Raw genomic sequence first — 18,607 nt, 5'->3', positions numbered from 1 at the left:
TAAATTGCAAGTATTTCAGTAACAAGAACCCTTGCCAAATCTCTTGTCTCAATTCAAGCTGCTAGGAGATGAAGTCTTATAAGCATTTTGTTTCCTGACTGAACAACAGAGGATTTTCAACTTTGCTAAATTTTTAAGAAATATTTTATATTAAACATTATATTTTGACATAATAAAATCCAGAACAAATTATGGCAAAATATAGCAACACAGTTTATAAGCTTACAGAAACTAAATTTAGTAAACTGTCTTTTTTCTAAATAATTTACATTATTTACATATACCAATAGTTCTTTTTTTTTTTTTTTAACTTCCCTGTAGTAAAAGAGAGTACAAAATGCAAGTGTTTTTCCTAAGTTTAACAGAGTACAAAATCAGTTGCAGGAGCAAGTAAGTACAGTTGGGGCCAAAAAGACTGGCTCTACTGCTTTTAACTAAAATATATGACAAGTAAATAGCAAAATCACTTTCAAATATGAGGTTATCAAAATCAATTTTATATATATATATAAAAATACATACATGTAACCTCTGCGGAAAATTTGAGCTTGAAGAATATGTAAACTTTGTTTCTATTTTTTCTTGTTTCATTACCATTCTTTAAAATGAAATCCCTAAGTCTTCTCAACCAATATTTTTTTTTTTTTTTTTTTTTTTTTTGAGACTGAGTTTCGCTCTCGTTACCCAGGCTGGAGTGCAATGGCGCGATCTCGGCTCACCGCAACCTCCGCCTCCTGGGTTCAGGCAATTCTCCTGCCTCAGCCTCCTGAGTAGCTGGGATTACAGGCACGCGCCACCATGCCCAGCTAATTTTTTGTATTTTTAGTAGAGACAGGGTTTCACCATGTTGACCAGGATGGTCTCGATCTCTTGACCTTGTGATCCACCCGTCTTGGCCTCCCAAAGTGCTGGGATTACAGGCTTGAGCCACCGCGCCCGGCCAACCAATATTTTCTAAGAGCAAAATTTTTACCTGATCCAACTCCTGTATTAATTGCATATTATTTAGTCTTTCTTTGCCAAATCATACACATCACTTTGGTTAAAGTTATCTCTTTAGAAAAAATATCTAATATGAAAATAAAATATGCTACAAAAAGCACAATAATACATCATTTTTCTGGACTGTAGAATTGAAAGTCTTTATTTTGCTTTTTAAACTTTCTAAAACTTTCTTTAAACATGCACAGAGTTTTACATTTGACCCAAGACTTAGAGGTTTATATGTAGGTATTACTTGGAAATAAATTTATAATGAAAGCAATAATGTACACTCATGAGCATTTGGAAAAGGAATTAGATTTTTAGAAAGAGAGTTGCTCTCTATTAATTTCTCACGTTTAAGAACATGACATCTCATGTCAGTACTGTTGTACAACAATGACCATGAAATACGAAGTCAGGTTTGTTGCACACCTACCTTCAGTGATTTAATTCCTCATGTAGTGACAGAACTCCCGAGGGCAGCATTGGGTATTCCTCCATTTATCATAAGTGTTCTTATATTGCACTTCATGCGGTTTTATTTTGTCTTTTTTCCTCTGTGATACCTATTTGATATACTGTGAAGACTCCAATGGGTTGGGTGTTACAGCTCTGCCAGTTCACTGATGACATTTTGATTTATGTTACTTTTCCCGTTGAGCTGAAAAGGAAAGAAACATTTTTGATGTTTTTTTCCCCACTTACAGAAAATTATTTTTAGATACAGGAGAGTGTAACATTTTAAATTTCATTACAACAAAATTTTGATTTGTAGTACTATGTTGATCCCTTTAAATTTTATATTACGATTCATCATTTATGTCTCTTCTGCTGCTTGTCAGTCATCATTTTGTCACACTGCTGTACTGAGTCTGTATATCAGTATACACTGTGTCCTTCAGTGTTCAAAATCACATTCTTAGAATTATTTTGAAGACATCTGCTCTTTGAAAAATATTATTTATTTCATTGTGCTCAGCAGTCCCTTATAAGAGTCACAAAGGCTTGGAACTAACATGTTAGACTTCAAAATTTAAAATTCTCCTTGTTTGTTATCTTAATCACAAGATTCCAAATGATGTTTTCCTAAGTTTGAGCTTCTGCCAGTTTAGTGATGCATAATACAAAAACGCTGAAAGTTATCTTTCATTATACTAAAGATCTTTCTTTCAGGCATCTATAATGCCATAGCAAGTGTTTCAATTTCGTGAGAATGACCCTTAAATTTTTCAAAATATAAAAATATGTTATAAATAATTAAAATTTGTTGATTGTGTTCAGTATGGTTTTATTGTCTTTGCATTATATGCTACCTGAAAAAAATTAATCAGATCTTGTAAATATTTATGGATTGCCAACCATATATTAGACTCTTTCAACATTTGATTTTCATTTACACTTCACAGGAATACTTAGTGCTTGACATTATTTTCATTTTTAAAAAACAGATGAAAACAAAGAGGCACAGACAGTAAAGGCAAGCATGATAGAGGGGAATCATTTTTGTTTATGTGGGTAGTGGAGCTGATTTTTAATACCGGCTCTTGAAACTTGAAATCTGCTTCTCTACAGCAAACCATAGCTATGCAAGATTTCTAACTTTTTGGGTTAACTAGAACTTGTCATTTCTATAATATAATTATTTTCTAACCTATATGTGGGGTTATTTGAGGGAGCCAGATATAGCTACTTGTAGTTCAAGGCATGACATTTTTACATAAATCTATATTTTATGTTTAATACTTTTCTGCAGTTCTTTGCATATTGCATGCTAATTAGAACAATTCTGGCACAAAGTTACAGTTCTGCCATTGGTATCCTATGGTGCTAAAATGCAAGGAAAAGAACTGAGCTGACATGTTGATACTTGAAACTGCAAGAGATGATTTCTTTGCTAAATTTATCCTTCTGTGGCTTGTATTTACCTTCAGAGTGTTGTATTTACATTATAACGGCTAATCACTTTTATCTTTTAATATCACTCATTAAGTTATAGAGAATTTAATATATTGGTTGAGTTTAACTACCATTTACAAATAAGTATATTTTCTCTAGGAATGCACACACGGGAAGACATAAATTACCATAAATTGCTTTGTACTTTGTAAAATAATCGCTTTATTGAGATATAACTCACCACTATAAAAATGTACATTTTAAAATTGTAATTCAGTAATATTCCCTGAGTTGTACAACCATCACTATCTAATTCTAAAGCATTTTATCATGCCTACAGAAACCTCATGCCCATTAGTAGTCACACTCCATTTTCACAGCCTTCAGGCCCTGGCATCCAGGAAACTACTTTTTAGCACTATGTATTTGCCTAATATGGACTTTCTACATAAATGGAATTACATAACATATGACTTTTGTTATTGGCTTCTTTCAATTAAAGGTTTAATGCTTATTTAGAATGTGTTATATATCCATATTTTGTTTAAGGCTGACTATATTACACTGTATTTAAAACACCACACATTGTTTACTGTGGTATTTCTTCATATCACATTTGAGTTGTGTTCACTTTGTCTTTCATTTTATTTATTTTTTTGAAACAGAGTCTTGCTCTGCCACCCAGGTTGGAGTGCCATGGCTCGATCTCAGCTCACTGCAACTTCTGTCTCCAGGGCTCAAGGGATGCTCCTGCTTCAACTTTGCAAGTAGCTGGGATTACAGATGCATGCCACCATCTCAGGCTACTTTTTGTATTTTTAATAGAGATGGGGGTTCACCATGTCGGCCATGCTGGTCTCAAACTCCTGGCCTCAGATGATCTGACCATCCCGGCCTCCCAAAGAGTTGTTTTCACTTTGAGCTGTTAGAATATTGCTGCTATTGACATTTATGTCTAAGTGTTGAAGTAGACATGTACTTATACCTATTATATTGAGAGATATACCTAAAAATAGTTAATTCACTGCGTCATATGTTCAGCATGTTTAGGAACTGTCAAACTGTTTTCCAAAGTGGCTGAACCATTTTATAATTTTACCAGCAATGAGGGAGGAATTCCTCCACATCTTTATCAACTTTTTTTTATTGCCTGCCTTTTTGTTTCAGCCATTCTACTGGGTGTGACATTGTGTTTCACTGTGGTTTTTATTTGCACTTCCCAAATAAATAATATGGAGACTCTTTGAATGTGTTTATTGGCCATTTGTGTATCTTTAAAGAAATACCTATTCAGATTCTTTTTTCTCCATTTTCTAATTGAGTTACTTGCTTTTTTTATTGTTCAATTTTAAGTGTTCTTTATATATTTTGGATGAAAATCCCTCATCAAATATACAAATTGCAAATATCTTCCCCATTCTATGAATTTTCTTTTCAATTGTTTAGTAGTGTCCTTTGATGCACAAAAGATTTGTCTCTGGTGAAGTCCAGTTTATCTATTTTGTCTTTTATATTGCACATGTGCATGTGTGTGTGTATGCATGTGTGCACGTGTGTGTGTGGTGTGTTTCCATAAGGCTGTTGCCTTATGTCATACATACTTTTTCCTGTTTTCTGCTAAAAGCTTTGTACATTTTCCTTTTGTATTTAAATCTATGATCCATTTTGGCTAATTTTTACATATTAGTGTGAACTTAAAATATTTGAGACAGGTCTCAATCAATTTAGAAAGTTTATTTTGTCAAGGTTAAGGATGCATGGATGACACATCCTCAGGAGGTCCTGGCAATATGTGTCCAAGGTGATCTGGAAATAGCTTACTTTTATACATTTTAGGGAGACATAATACATCAATCCATGCAAATAAGATATACATTGGTTTGACATGCAAGGGCAGGGCAACTCAAAGCAGGTGCTTCCAGGTCATAAGTAGACTTAAAAATTGATTGTAAGAGTTATTATCAGTAGAAAGGAACATCTGGATTAAGTCAAGGGTTGTAGAGACCAAGGTTTTATCATACAGACAAAGCCTCCAGGTAGCAGAGTTCAGAGAGAATAGATTGTGAATGTTTCTTATCAGATGTAGGTGTGTGTTTATGTTAATGCCAGAGAGATGTAATAAGGCATACCCAACCCCCACTTGCATCATGGCCTGAACTAGATTTTCAGGTTAACTCCCTAATGTCCTTGGGGGAGAGGAGGAGTCGATTCAGATGGGTAAGGGGCCTTAGAATTTCAGTTTTGCTTTAAATTAGTGTAATAGCAGTCCAAGTTATTATCATTTTCTTTGCAGGTATATACAACCAGTTGCACGGAGGGAAAGTGTTCTCTTTCCAGGTCCACAAGGGAGCATAGTTTTAAGGGCAAGAACTTCCGAGCTCCATGCCCCACTCCTGTCTCTCTCCATCTGGGAGATTTAATGGTTTATGTTTAAATTTTGTGGACGTGGGAAGAAACTAAGAGTCAATCACCCCAGCGGAAGTTCTAAGGAACTCCTTTCATTGGCCCAGGGTCTTAGAGAAGGTGGGGTTCCTCCCAGGCTAAAAGTCCCCTTCTTCCACAGCCCTTCAGACTCCATGTTTGGGTCCCCTTCCATGAACACTCTCATAGAAGCTGTTTATCTCTATCCTGGATTTTCCCTCTGGAGTCCCCTTCCACACTCTCTCATGGAAGCCTGTCTTTCCCTCCTAAACTCCATCTCTCTGTTCTCTTCCACACAGTGTAGAAGCTGCTTTCCTCTCCTGGATTATCTTTCTGGATTCTCTCTTTCAGTGTGAGAGGAGTTTTCCTTCTCTGGTTTTCCCCCTCTGGGAACTCTTCTCACACAGTATGAGAGTGGCTTTTCTTTCTCTCACTCAGTGTGAGAGTTAGCCATTTCTCTCTCCTTCTCCTTTTTCTCTCTTTAAATAAATCACTTTCTACAAACACTTTTGAGTCTGACATTTACTGCGCACTGTGCCGTGGTCCCCTCTCTCATTCTTGAGAGAGCAGGACACCAAGAACCTGGAGAAACATCCTCTCAGGGGAACTAAGGGGGCACCCCTGGACTCCAATATTACAGTACCAGTATCGTTTGTTGAGAGGAATATTTTTTTTTTTTTTTGCCATTGTTTTGGCACCCTGCTGAATACCAATAGACCATAAAAATAAGGGTTTATTTCCAGACTCTCAATTCTAGTTCATTGATCTATATGTCTAACTTTGCCATTACTACACTGTCGATTCCTGTACATTTGTAGTAATGTTTGAAATCAGTTAAATTTTTTTGTACCTCATTCAGATTGTTTTGATTAATCTGTGTCCCTTGCATTTCCCTATTAATTTTAGTATTAGTTTGTCAATTTCTGAAAAAAAACACAAGTTAGCAGATATTGGAATAAGGATTTTGTTGAATCTTTAGAACAACTTGGGAAGTTAATGTCATTTTAACATATATAGATTTTCTGATCCTGACATGTGATGTGTTCTCATTGAATTTATCTCAACAATGTTTCGTAGTTTTGAGTATACATGTTATGTAGTTCCTTTATTAATAATAATCTCAAGTATTTTACTCTTTGATGCTATTAAAATGAAATTATTTTCTTACTTTCACTTGTAAATTTTTCATTGCTAGTGTCTAGAAATACAGTTGATTTTGCATATTCATTTTGTATCCTGAAAAATTGCTGGGCTCAGTTGTTAGTTCTAATAGCTGTTGTTGATGCAGCTCTATATTCAAGACCATGTCATCTGCAAATATAGTTTTATTTTTTCTTTCTAATCTGGGTAACTTTATTTATTTATTGATTGCCTAATTCTCCTGGCTAGATTCTCCAGTACAACTTCAAATATCAATGGTAAAGGCATTAATATTTTGTTCCTGATTTTAGGCATACAGTCTTCCAGCACTGAGTAAAATATTTGTATGGTTTTGGTATCAGGTTAATATTAGTCTCATAAAATGTGTTGAATTATGTTCCCTCCTGTTCTAATCTTGGAAGGGCTTATGAAGGAAAACATGTTCATTCTTTTAAAATGTGGTAGAATTGACCATCAATGCTGTTTGGGCCCAAGCTTTTCTTTGTGAGAAGTGATGGCCTACTCATTTAATTTATTTGCTTGTTTTAAGACGATTCAGTTTTTACACTTCTTCTTTTGGATACTTTATGTCTTCCTAGGAATTTGATTATTTAAATTTGATATATAATATATGATCAAATACTTTATAATTATTTCATTTTGTAAGGTTACTCATGATGTTTTTTCTTTCATAGATGTTTTCCTTCTGGTTTTTGTTTTGTTTTGTTTTGTTTTGGTCCATCTGGATACAGGTTTATCAATTTAGTTACTCTTTTCCAAGAACTGACTACCTATTATATTCCAAATAAAAGTAGAAAATACAACATCAAATATGATGCTACACTCAAATGGACAAATACATAAATAATACAAGCAATAACAAACAGTACTTCCTTCAGGTTCTCATGCACTTGTCTTACGATTAAGCACCAATGTACACCAACATAGGAAAAATAAAGAAGAATCATAGGGGTCATATACTGGCCTAATAATTCAACTTCATAATGTAGTGATGGAAATATTGCTGATTCAATAAATCTGTTCATTATTTTTGTTAAGAAAAATAAGTCAGTTAACATTTAATAATAAATATTTTCAAAGACGTAGTTCAAATAATTTCAAAAATACAATATTTCCTCCCTCATGGTAAATGACTAAGATATTTAAATTTAGTATTGCTTTAGCAACAGCAACAATCTAATATTGGGTACTATTTACCATATAAGTAACACTATTTAAATTCTTATATTTGACTGAAAAATCTTTAGATATATGTAATAAAACTGACCAATGTTACATAGGCTGAATTTGGATGTATTGTTGAAGGGAAACAATGTTAAAATTAAATTAATGGGATATTAGTTTGATATAAAATTTTTATTATTTGTCATAGTGGAACATATATTATTTGAAATATAAATGAAGGTAACAACTGAGAGTTTTCTTAAATAACTTCGAACTATATTTTATTTCTGAGAGCTTCCCTCTCAAAATACATAGTATTTCCCCAATGAAATGTTCAGAAACCTATCATGGAAAAGATTGTAAAACATCAAAAATTCTAACTGATGTATCGTAGCTAATTTGAAGCTGTCAGTGATTCTAATTTAGAAAACTGAAATCAAAGTAATCCTAAGTGATTTTTTTTTTTTTTTTTTTTTTTTTTGCTTTTTATTGTACTTTAGGTTCTGAGGCACATGTGCAGATCATGCAGGATTGTTGCATAGGTACATACATGGAAAGGTGGTTTGCTGCCTTCATCCATCCATCACCCATATCTGGTGTTTCTCCCCATGTTATTCCTCCTCACCCTTCCCTGCCCCCACTGTCCCTCCCCTAGAACCCCCCAACTGATAACATTGTGTGATGCTCCCTTCTCTGTGTCTGTGTGTTCTCATTGTTTAGCACACACCTATGAGTGAGAACATGTGGTTTTTGGTTTTCTGTTCATGTCAGTTTGCTGAGAATGATGATTTACAGCTTTATCCATGTCCCTATGAAGGACATGAACTCATTGTTTTTTATGGCTGCATAGTATTCCATGGTGTATACGTGCCACATTTTCTTTATCTAGTATATCATTGATGGACATTTGGGTTGGTTCCAAGTCTTTGCTATTGTGAACAGTGCCAGAATGAACACACGTGTGCATGTGTCTTTATAACAGAACAATTTATAATCCATTGGGTATATACCCAGTAATGGGATTACTGGGTCAAATGGTATTTCTATTTCTAGGTCCTTAAGGAATCGCCACACTGTCTTCCACAATGGTTGAACTAATTTACACTCCCATCAACAGTGTAAAAGTGTTCCTATTTCTCCACATCCTCTCCAGCATCTATTGAAACCGAACACAACAGCAAATCAAAAAGCTTTCTCATCACGGTCAAGTAGGCTTCATCCCAGGGATGCGAGGCTGGTTCAACATATGCAACACTATAAATGTAATCCATCACATAAACAGAACCAAAGACAAAAACCACATGATTACCTCAATAGATGCAAAGAAGGCCTTCCATAAAATTCAACGGCCCTTTATGCTAAAAACCCTCAATAAACTAGGTATCAATGGGACATATCACAAAATTTAAAAAGCCATTTACGACAAACCCACAGCCAATATCATACTGAATGGGCAAAAACTGGAAGCATTCCCTTTGAAATCTGGCACAAGACAAAGATGCCCTCTCTCACCACTCCTATTCAATATAGTATTGGAAGGTCTATCCAGAGCAATCAAGCAAGAAAAAGAAATGAAGGGTATTCGATTAGGAAAGGAGGAAGTAAAATTGTCTCTATTTGCAGACAACATATTTGTATATTTAGAAGACCCCATCATCTCAGCCCAAAATCTCCTGAAACTAATAAGCTACTTCAGCAAAGTCTCAGGAAACAAAATCAATGTGCAGAAATCACAAGCATCCATGTAAACCAATAACAGACTAACATAGCCAAATCAAGAGTGAACTCCCATTCACAACTGCTACAAAGAGAATAAAATACCTAGGAATACAACTAACAAAGGATGTAAAGGACCTCTTCAAGAAGAACAAACCACTGCTGAAGGAAATAAGAGAGGACACAAACAGATGGAAAAACATTCCATGCTCATGGTTGAGAAGAACCAATATCATGAAAATGGCCATACTGCCCCAAATAATTTATAGATTCAATGCTAACACCATCAAGCTACCAGTGACCTTCTTCACAGAACTGGAAAAAAACACTTCAAACTTCATATGGAACCAAAAGAGCCTGCATAGCTAAAACATAGCTGGAGGCATCAGACTGCCTGACTTCAAACTATACCAAGTGACTTCTTATGCTTGCTCACTCTTTTAAAGCCAGGAGGATATTAACCAGTCAGAATGTATCAGCATTTCCATAGCACTGCCAGGAGAAAGACCTTGGATTCCTATAACAGCGTGTGTGCACAATTACTGGACGGGTTCCACTGGCAGAGTACAGATATTTCATCAGTTATCAACATGTTCTCCCTGGATTTTAATAACTTTCTCATAAAAGATGTGATTACTAACTTGATTTGACTAGAATTTTCATATTGAAAAATGGACAAAGAATACTAGTGAGGGAATGTGTTCTCTTTCTGGGTCCACAAGGGGGCATAGTTTTAAGGGCAAGAACTTCTTAGCACCATGCCCCGCTCCCATATCGCTCCATCCAGGAGATTTAACCATTTATGTTTAAATTTCATGGGTGCTGGAAGAAACTGAGAGTCAACCACTCCAGCAGAAGTTCTAAGGAACTCCTTTCACTGGCCAGGGGTCTTAGAAAAGGTGGGGATTCCTTCCAGGTTAAAAGTCCCCTTCTTCCACACCCCTTTAAACTCCTTGTTTGGATCCCTTTCCACGAACACTCTCGTGCTCATGGAAGCTGTTTTTCTCTATCCTGGATTTTCCCTCTGGAGTCCCCTTCCACACTCTCTTGTGGAAGTCTGTCTTTGCCTCCTAAACTCCATCTCTCTCTGTTCCCTTCCACTCAGTGTGGAAGCTGCTTTCCTCTCCTGGATTCCATCTTTCTGGATTCTCTCACTCAGTGTGAGAGTTAGCTGTTCCTTTCTCTCCCCTTCTCCTGTTTCTCTCTCTTTAAATAAATCACTTTCTACAAACACTTTTGAGTCCGGCATTTACTGTGCACTGTGTCGTGTCCCCTCTCTCATTTTGACAAGGCAGGAGACCAAGAACCTGGAGAAGCATCCTCAAAGGGGAGCTGAGGGCACCCTGAACCCCAATATTACATTTTGGTGAGCCAGCCAGAAGAGGGGTACACCAGAAAAAAGGGTACAGCTAGGAAAGAGGTACAGCCAGAAAATATTTCAAAATAGTGAGTAAAACCGGCCTCATTCTGTCCTGTCTCTTTAAGAACACCTGACATGGCCACAGCCAGGCAGGGCTGAGGCTCAGCCCCTCTGAAGCAGCACAGGCCAGCTGGAATTAAAAGCGCAGTTTTTTTTACCTCCAGTCTCTCTCTCTGCTTTCCATCTCCTTCTCTTTCCTTCCGATATTATCTCTGGGACCAAAAGAGATATCTCCTTCGGCAGCCTGTGGGGCAGATCAGGTGAGCACTTCCCCCAGGCCTTGCACTCCTTGTTGGCCGGAACAGCCCAGCCCCCTGAGCGGGCAGCAGTCAGCTGGAGAAAACAATGGGGCCTGGCGAGTTGCAGCCCAAGCCTGCAGGGGACCGGGGAGGCAGCAGCCTGGCGCATGGTTCTGGCAGGCCTCTCCAGTGTTCTCCAGTCCCAGGCAGCAGGGTAAAAAGGCTCTCCAGGATGCACGGGTCCCTGTGAGGGCAGCGGCTTTGGGAGCGGCCCAACCACGCAGGTGGTTCTGGCAGCGTCAACATGGCGACCGAAAGCCGCGGGAGGGGGTGGTGGCGGAACTCACGCCGGCCCAGCAGCAGCTTTGAACGAGGCTTTTAAACTGCTGCGGCAAGCGGCTTTTTTCCTCTGCCTGTGAGGCTGAGGAAAAAGAAGCGGCTGTTGGCCGTCAGCCCCTCCCAGCTTTTAGGCAGGCCACAGAGCCTCAGGGTGCAGCATTCTCATTCAAAATATGGCTTAAGAAAGCTTTCTAATCCCAGCACTTTGGGAGGCCGAGACGGGTGGATCACGAGGTCAAGAGATCGAGACCATCCTGGTCAACATGGTGAAACCCCGTCTCTCCTAAAAATACAAAAAATTAGCTGGGCATGGTGGCGTGTGCCTGTAATCCCAGCTACTCAGGAGGCTGAGGCAGGAGAATTGCCTGAACCCAGGAGGCGGAGGTTGTGGTGAGCCGAGATCATGCCATTGCACTCCAGCCTGGGTAACAAGAGTGAAACTCCGCCTCAAAAAAAAAAAAAAAAAAAAAAAAAGCTTTCTACCGTACCTTAATGTAAGTGGCCTCGTTCCACAGTTGGTTACGCAGTTGGGACTGAAGCTGCAAGGTTGCGGGTTCAAGTCCCCGGTGGAGTCAGCCTGGAATTGGTGGGATCTTCTGGGGAAATTCAGAAGCTGAAGGCTGTGGGACTTTGCATTTGGTGTATGATTTGTGTTGCTTAGGATTGGCTCTCTCTACGGCAGAACTTTTCCATCTAGAAAATCATAGTTAAACTGGTTCCAGTCCCCAAATTGTCAATGGCAGGTCTGACAACCTTAAGAGCATTTTGCTACTAGAGAAGATGGGTTAGGGGAGAGGGGGCCGGGGTCCTGAGGGTATTGTTCCAGCCTCAGCCATGCCCGGCCTGCCTTCTTTGAACTGTATGCTCTAATGGCCCCTCCCTAATTTACCCTTCTGGGGCAGTTTTATAAATTGGCCTAATTGGACTTTTGCTGGGAAATATTGTTACCCATTTCCTGAGCCTCACTGGCCTCATTTGGGGCTCACTGGTACAATTACTACCCAACCCAATAGCCCCCTTTCATTTCATGCATCTATGGTAGTCACTGGAGGTCATGCAGGCAGTCAGAGTGGTCCCCCGTTGCTGGTAGGTCGTGATTCAAATCCAGTACATAGGAGGCCCTCTGATAAGATGGATCATGCATCTTGGGCACACGAAATGTCAGGGTACTGACTGAAAGACTTTCATTTTAGTACCCATTTGACCTGGGGGACACCTCAGGTCAAAGCAGTTGTAATTTCTTTAACCAGGGATGCGGGCATCCCTTGTGTTTGATTTCAGATCAGTGCTTTTATTCCCAAGCTCAAGTTCCCATTAAAGTATATACTGGACAATTGGGACCAATTTGACACACAGTCTTCAAGGAAGAAGCACTCACTTTTTCTGCCAAATAGCATGGCCAAATTACCCTCTGCCAAGTGGAAAATCTAGCCCCCAAAAGGAAGGGAAGAAAACCCCTGCAGCTTTCCTTAAGTGATTGTGGGAGGCTTTAAGAAAGTACACCCCCTTGTCACCAGACTCCATTGAGAATCAGTTAATGCTAAAGGACAAGTTTATTACTCATTCAGCAGCAGATATCAGGAAAAAGCTCCAAAAACTGGCCTTGGATCCAGAACAGAGTCTAGAATCATTACTGAACCAGGCAAACTTGGTGTTTTATAATAGAGAACAGAAAGAACAGGCTGAAGTGAACAGGAGAGATCAGAGAAAAGCTGCTGCCTTAATTATGGCCCTCAGGCAAGCAGACCCCAGGGACTCGAATGAAGGAAAGGCTTGGGTTAGATGCCAGTCTGGCTGAACTTGTTACCAGTGTGGTCTCAAGGGACATTTTGTAAGAAATTGTCCCCAGAGTGATGGACCACCATCTCATCCATGCCCACTGTGCCAAGGGAATCACTAGAAAGCACACTGTACCAGGGGGCAAAGGTCCCCAGGGCCTGAGGTATCTGACTAGATGACCCAATGGCAGGACTCAGGGTGCCTGGAACAAGTGCCAGCAGGAGCCGTCACCCTCACAGAGCCCTGGGTAAAGCGGACCATAGAGGTCCAGGAAGTTAATCTTCTCCTGGACACTGCATGGCCTTCTCAGTATTTCTCTCCTGCTCTGGAGGCTTGGTGCTTGTTAACTCTCTCCCGTCAGACTCTCCCTCCCTAGGCCCATCCCGGGAAGGATGATTTTTGGTCATTCTGTCCACTCCAATGACAGATAAGGTAGTGGAAATTAACTCATGAATTCATCATACTTGGCTGAAGCCTTGGATACCTCCTGAAGGAAGTCATAGACCCTCCACTCCACAGCCTGAAGTTCCAGGAGACAGCACTTCACCCACCGGCGAGCCCTTAGAAGATCTACATCTGCTTTTCCAACAAGATCCTCAGGGAAGTAACCAAACATAAGTCTAATATCCTGGCATTAACAGGACTATAACCCTCAACTTTGCTATTGCTCAAATTCTGATTATCCTTTTCATAGTGGGAAAGGAACTTGACTCTTTCTAGGTAAAATGCTGCTATTTTGTAAACCTGTTAAGTGTTGTTTTGAACAGAGAACTCAGGAATCAATCAAACACCGGACTAAAATCTTCCAGAAACAGTATTATAAAGCTTGTTTAATAACTGACTGTCCTGGCTCTAGTCTCTCTTAGGCTCATTTATAACTATTCTATATTTCTTGGCCTCTGGCCTGTCATCTTTAACCCCCTTGTCACATCCGTTTCTTATAGAACCATAAGGTCACAATCCTACCGCTGGAAGCCTGGATGTCCTTGTCCCATGGGCTCTATTGTGAACCTCTAGATCAACTTGCACCCCTGAAAGGCTCTCCTCTGGGGGGAATCTCAACTGCAGGGCCCCTTCTATCCTGCCTCATTTCAGCAGGAAGCAGTTAAAGAAAATTCACGTTCGTAATTCCAACAGAAGTTGGACTTTCCTGTTCAGAGCAGGGGAATGAGGAAAGGTGTTCTCTTTCTGGGTCCACAAGGGGGTGTAGTTTTAAGGGCAAGGACTTCCCAGTGCCATCCCCCTCCCACACCATCTCTCTCCATCCAGGAGATTTAATGGTTTATGTTTAAATTTCATGTGTGCAGGATAAAACTAAGAGTCAATCACCCCAGCGGAAGTTCTAAGGAACTATTTTCATTGGCCCACCTTAGAGAAGGTGGGGTTCCTCCCAGGTTAAAAGTCCCCTTCGTCCACACCCCTTTGGACTCCATGTTTGGATCCCCTTCCAGGAACACTCTCGTGCTTGTGGAAGCTCTTTTTCTCTATCCTGGATTTCCCCTCTGGAGTCCCCTTCCATGAACACTCCCTTCGTGGAAGACTGTCTTCCTCTTCTACAGGCCATCTTTCTCTATTCCCTTCCACTCAGTGTGGAGGCTGCTTTCCTCTCCTGGATTCCATCTTTCTGGATTCTCTCAGTGTGAGAGCTAGCTGTTTCTTTCTCTCTCCTTCTCCTGTTTCTCTCTAAAGAAATAAATAAATCACTTTCTACAAATACCTTTAAGTCTGGCATTTACTGCTCACTCTGCCATGGTCCCCTCTCTCATTCTTGAGAGAGCAGGCCAGGAACCTGCGGAAACATCCTCTCAGGGGAGCTGAGGGAACCCTGAACCCCTCAACCCTAATATTACATTAGCATTCCAGCAACTACAATAAAATGTCATCACTGTAAATCAAGAAATTGCATTTTGTTTAATTAATCAGAAAATAATGTTACTTATTTTATCATTAGTCAAGTCAGCTTCCTGAACTCCATACTTATATATGAAACACTGCATTGATAATTTCAACTGTTTACTTAATACGAGTCAGACAATTTGTTTAAAATTCAATTTTGTTCTTCTCTCTCAGCTCTGAAACCATTCATATTTTTTCCCATCATTGTTGATAGTAATTCTATACTTAAGTTTTTTAGGTCAAAAACTTTGACTTTTCTCTTATGCTTAATATTACATTCAATAGGAATTTTATAATCGTAACTTTGAAATTTATGCAAACATCCAACCACAGTTCCACAAGCCTCCTGTTATCAACATGAGCCAAGCTACACTCATCACTCATGTGAATTTTTGTAATAGGTTTCAACAGGAATATCTGCTTCCAAATGTAACCCCAGATGGTTATTATCAAACTAGTGGCCAGAGAAATAATTTAATACCAAGGTAATATTTCACCCTCCTGTTCAAAATCATGTGAAGTTAACACATTTATAAAAAGATTATGCATCATGACCATGTAGTGTTTTTTGTGAAAGTACAAAATTGATTAAATACTAGAAAACCAATCGATGTAAGATACCACATTGAGCATATAAAGAGAAAAAAGTAGGATTACATAAATAAATGCAGGAAACAAACAGAAAACCATTTGGCAATATTCAATACTCATTCTTAATAAAAGCTCTCGATATACAAGTAGTAAAAGTCACCTTCCTCAACTGATAAAGGACACCCAAGGAAAAAAAATACCAATAACATAATACTTCATGACGAGAAATTAGACATTTATCCCTTATTTTGAGAAAAAAAAAAAAAAGATGTTTCTTGTCACCACTTCTATTCAACATTGTTCATAAAATTCTAACCAGTGCAACACAGCCATAAATAGAAATGAGGGGTATATACAGATCAGGAAGAAAGAAATACAATTTCTCTTTCCATAGATGACATGATTGTCTTCATGGAAAAGGTCAAAAGAAACTACATGAGTTTTATTAGAGTTAATAAGTATATTTAGCATTTTTTTACTACATAAAATTAAGTAGCAAACATAATCAGATGGCTAAATAAAACAATGAACATTTGAAAACTGAAATTTTAAAATAGCACAATATACAAGTGTACCAAAAACTGTAAAATATTTAGCATAAATTTACAAAAAAAATGATGGAAAGTACCAATCACTAATAAAATAAATAAGATCTCTGTAAAAAGACAGATTCATGAATTGGAAGACAATATTTTTAATATAACAATTAGCTCTAGACTAAACTGTAGATTCAATGTAATCCTAGTGATAATTCTGGAGGAATTTTATTCCCTAGAAATCTACTGGTTATTTATGTATGCAAAAATAATTAATTATTCTAAAGAAAGTGGAATAAAATAAAATGGACTGCTGATATTACCTGATTCCAAACTCACCATATACCTTTAATAATAAAGGCAGTATGAGTTTAGTATGAAAATAGTTATGTAGACCAACCAAATAGAATAGAGACTCAAGGGTGCTGGGAATTTTTGATAGCTGTCTATCCCTTACTGTATACTTCAAACTATATGTAAAAGTTAACTTAAAATTATGTGGTCAATTTTAGAATAAGTGCTATGTGATGCTGAGAAGAATGCATATTCTGTTGATTTGAGGTGGAGAGTTCTGTGGATGTCTATTAGGTCTGCTTGGTTCAGAACTGGGTTCAAGTCCTGAATATCCTTGTTAATTTTCTGTCTCATTGATCTGTCTAATATCAACAGTGGGGTGTTAAAGTCTTCCACTATTAATGTGTGGGAGTCTAAGTCTCTCTGCAGGTCTCTAAGAACTTGCTTTATGAATCTGGGTGCTCCTGTATTGAATGCACATATATTTCAGGTAGTTATCTCTTCTTGTTGCATTAATCCCTTTACCATCATGTAATGCCCTTCTTCGTCTTTTTTATTTTTGTTAAAGTCTGTTTTATCAGAGACTAAGATTGCAACCCCTGCCTTTTTTTCTTAATTTCCATTTGCTTGGTAAATCTTTCTCCGTCCCTTTATTTTGAGCCTATGTGTGTTTTTGTATGTGAGATGTGCCTCCTTAGGTCTTGTCTCTAACTAATTTGCCAGTCTGTGTCTTTTAATTGGGACATTTAGCCTGTTTACAGTTAAGACACATGCACACATATTGCAGCACTGTTTACAAAAGCAAAGATTTAGAACCAACCCAGATGCCTATCAAAATGGATAAAGAAAATGTGGCACATATACACCATGGAATAATATGCAGCCATAAAATAGAATGAGTTCATGTTCTTTGCAGGGACATGGATGAAGCTGGAAATCATCATTTTCAGCAAACGAACACAGGACCAGAAAACCAAGTACCGCATGTTCTCACTCATAAGTGGAAATTGAACAATGAGAACATATGGGTACAGGGAGGGGAATATCACACACTGGGGGCTGTCAGGAGGTGGGGGGCAAGGGAAAGGATAGAATTAGAAGAATCACCTAAGGTAGATAACAGGTTGATGGGTGAAACAAACCACCATGGCACATGTATACCTATGTAACAAACCTACCCATTCTGTACATGTACCCCAGAATGTAAAGTATAATAATAATAAGAAGAAATAAATAATTAACTGAAAATGGAGCAATGGCTTAAATCTTCTGTTGATCTCAATAAGCGTTACAGAAGCAAATGTGAAATAAAATGTTTGTGCTTGAGTAGGGAAGCTGGTGATGCAGGAAAGAAAAAAAGGAATAAGAATCATAAGTAATTGCAGAAGCATTTTGAACATACATTTCAGCAAAGATAATATCTCAGCATCCAGGAGGCAAATCATTTCTCAGTCTCAATTACAAAAAAAATGGAAAATAAATTTACAGAGAGATAGCACACAAAGTCACAATAATAAAAAGACAGAAAATACCAATCAATTTTGAGGATACAAAGCAAAGGGACCTGTTGTAGAGACGGCATGTAAATTGACTCAGTCACTTGGGAAATCATTGTGACATCATGTTTACAGGATATTTTGAAACCAATCAAAATACATATCAACTATACAGATTAATATTAGCTTCTTATGTAATCATACAAGAGGATACCATTAAATAATGAGATATGAATAAAGTATATCTATATAAAAACACGGATGTGTCTCACAAAAATAATATTGAATAAAATTATGTCTATGAGTGCATATTTTATTATTCTATTTATAAAGTTTAAAAACAGATAATACTGAGGATCATACAGATAATGGTTATTTAGAGGTTCAAGAAAGCAATTCTAGTATTAAATAATATTGTATATTTTTTAATTGGGTAGAATGTATATGGATGTATTTAAATTGTGATAATTCTTTGAGATACATAGTTTGGATGTATTTTTTTAGATGTACTTTTCTCTATAAGTCTTATACTTCAATTAAAAAGTTTAAAATTGATATGCACAGGGTAATTGTGATAATTTAAGCTCAATAATTAATACAGTATATGATTTATTTGCATTTCTAAAAATATGCTTATGCTTGGTCTCATATTTGTGTGTGTGTGTGTGTGTGAGA

At 37.8% G+C, this 18,607-nt stretch overlaps 1 long non-coding RNA gene across 1 annotated transcript in view; it reads right to left on the bottom strand.

The window, feature by feature from the left end:
• The window catches only part of LOC141581540 (uncharacterized), a 185,965-nt gene extending 174,740 nt beyond the window's left edge, over positions 1–11,225 (bottom strand). Inside the window, exons 1-2 of the long non-coding RNA XR_012514238.1 lie at positions 10,921–11,225; positions 1,421–1,645 (exon numbers count right to left, since the gene is read on the bottom strand). This is a non-coding gene — a long non-coding RNA (uncharacterized LOC141581540). The remainder of the gene's footprint in view (positions 1–1,420; positions 1,646–10,920) is intronic.
• Positions 11,226–18,607: the final 7,382 nt, after the last annotated feature.

This window comes from Saimiri boliviensis, chromosome 16, assembly GCF_048565385.1.
Source record: "Saimiri boliviensis isolate mSaiBol1 chromosome 16, mSaiBol1.pri, whole genome shotgun sequence".
NCBI lineage: Eukaryota > Metazoa > Chordata > Mammalia > Primates > Cebidae > Saimiri > Saimiri boliviensis.
This window is presented reverse-complemented; position numbering and strand designations above follow the sequence as displayed.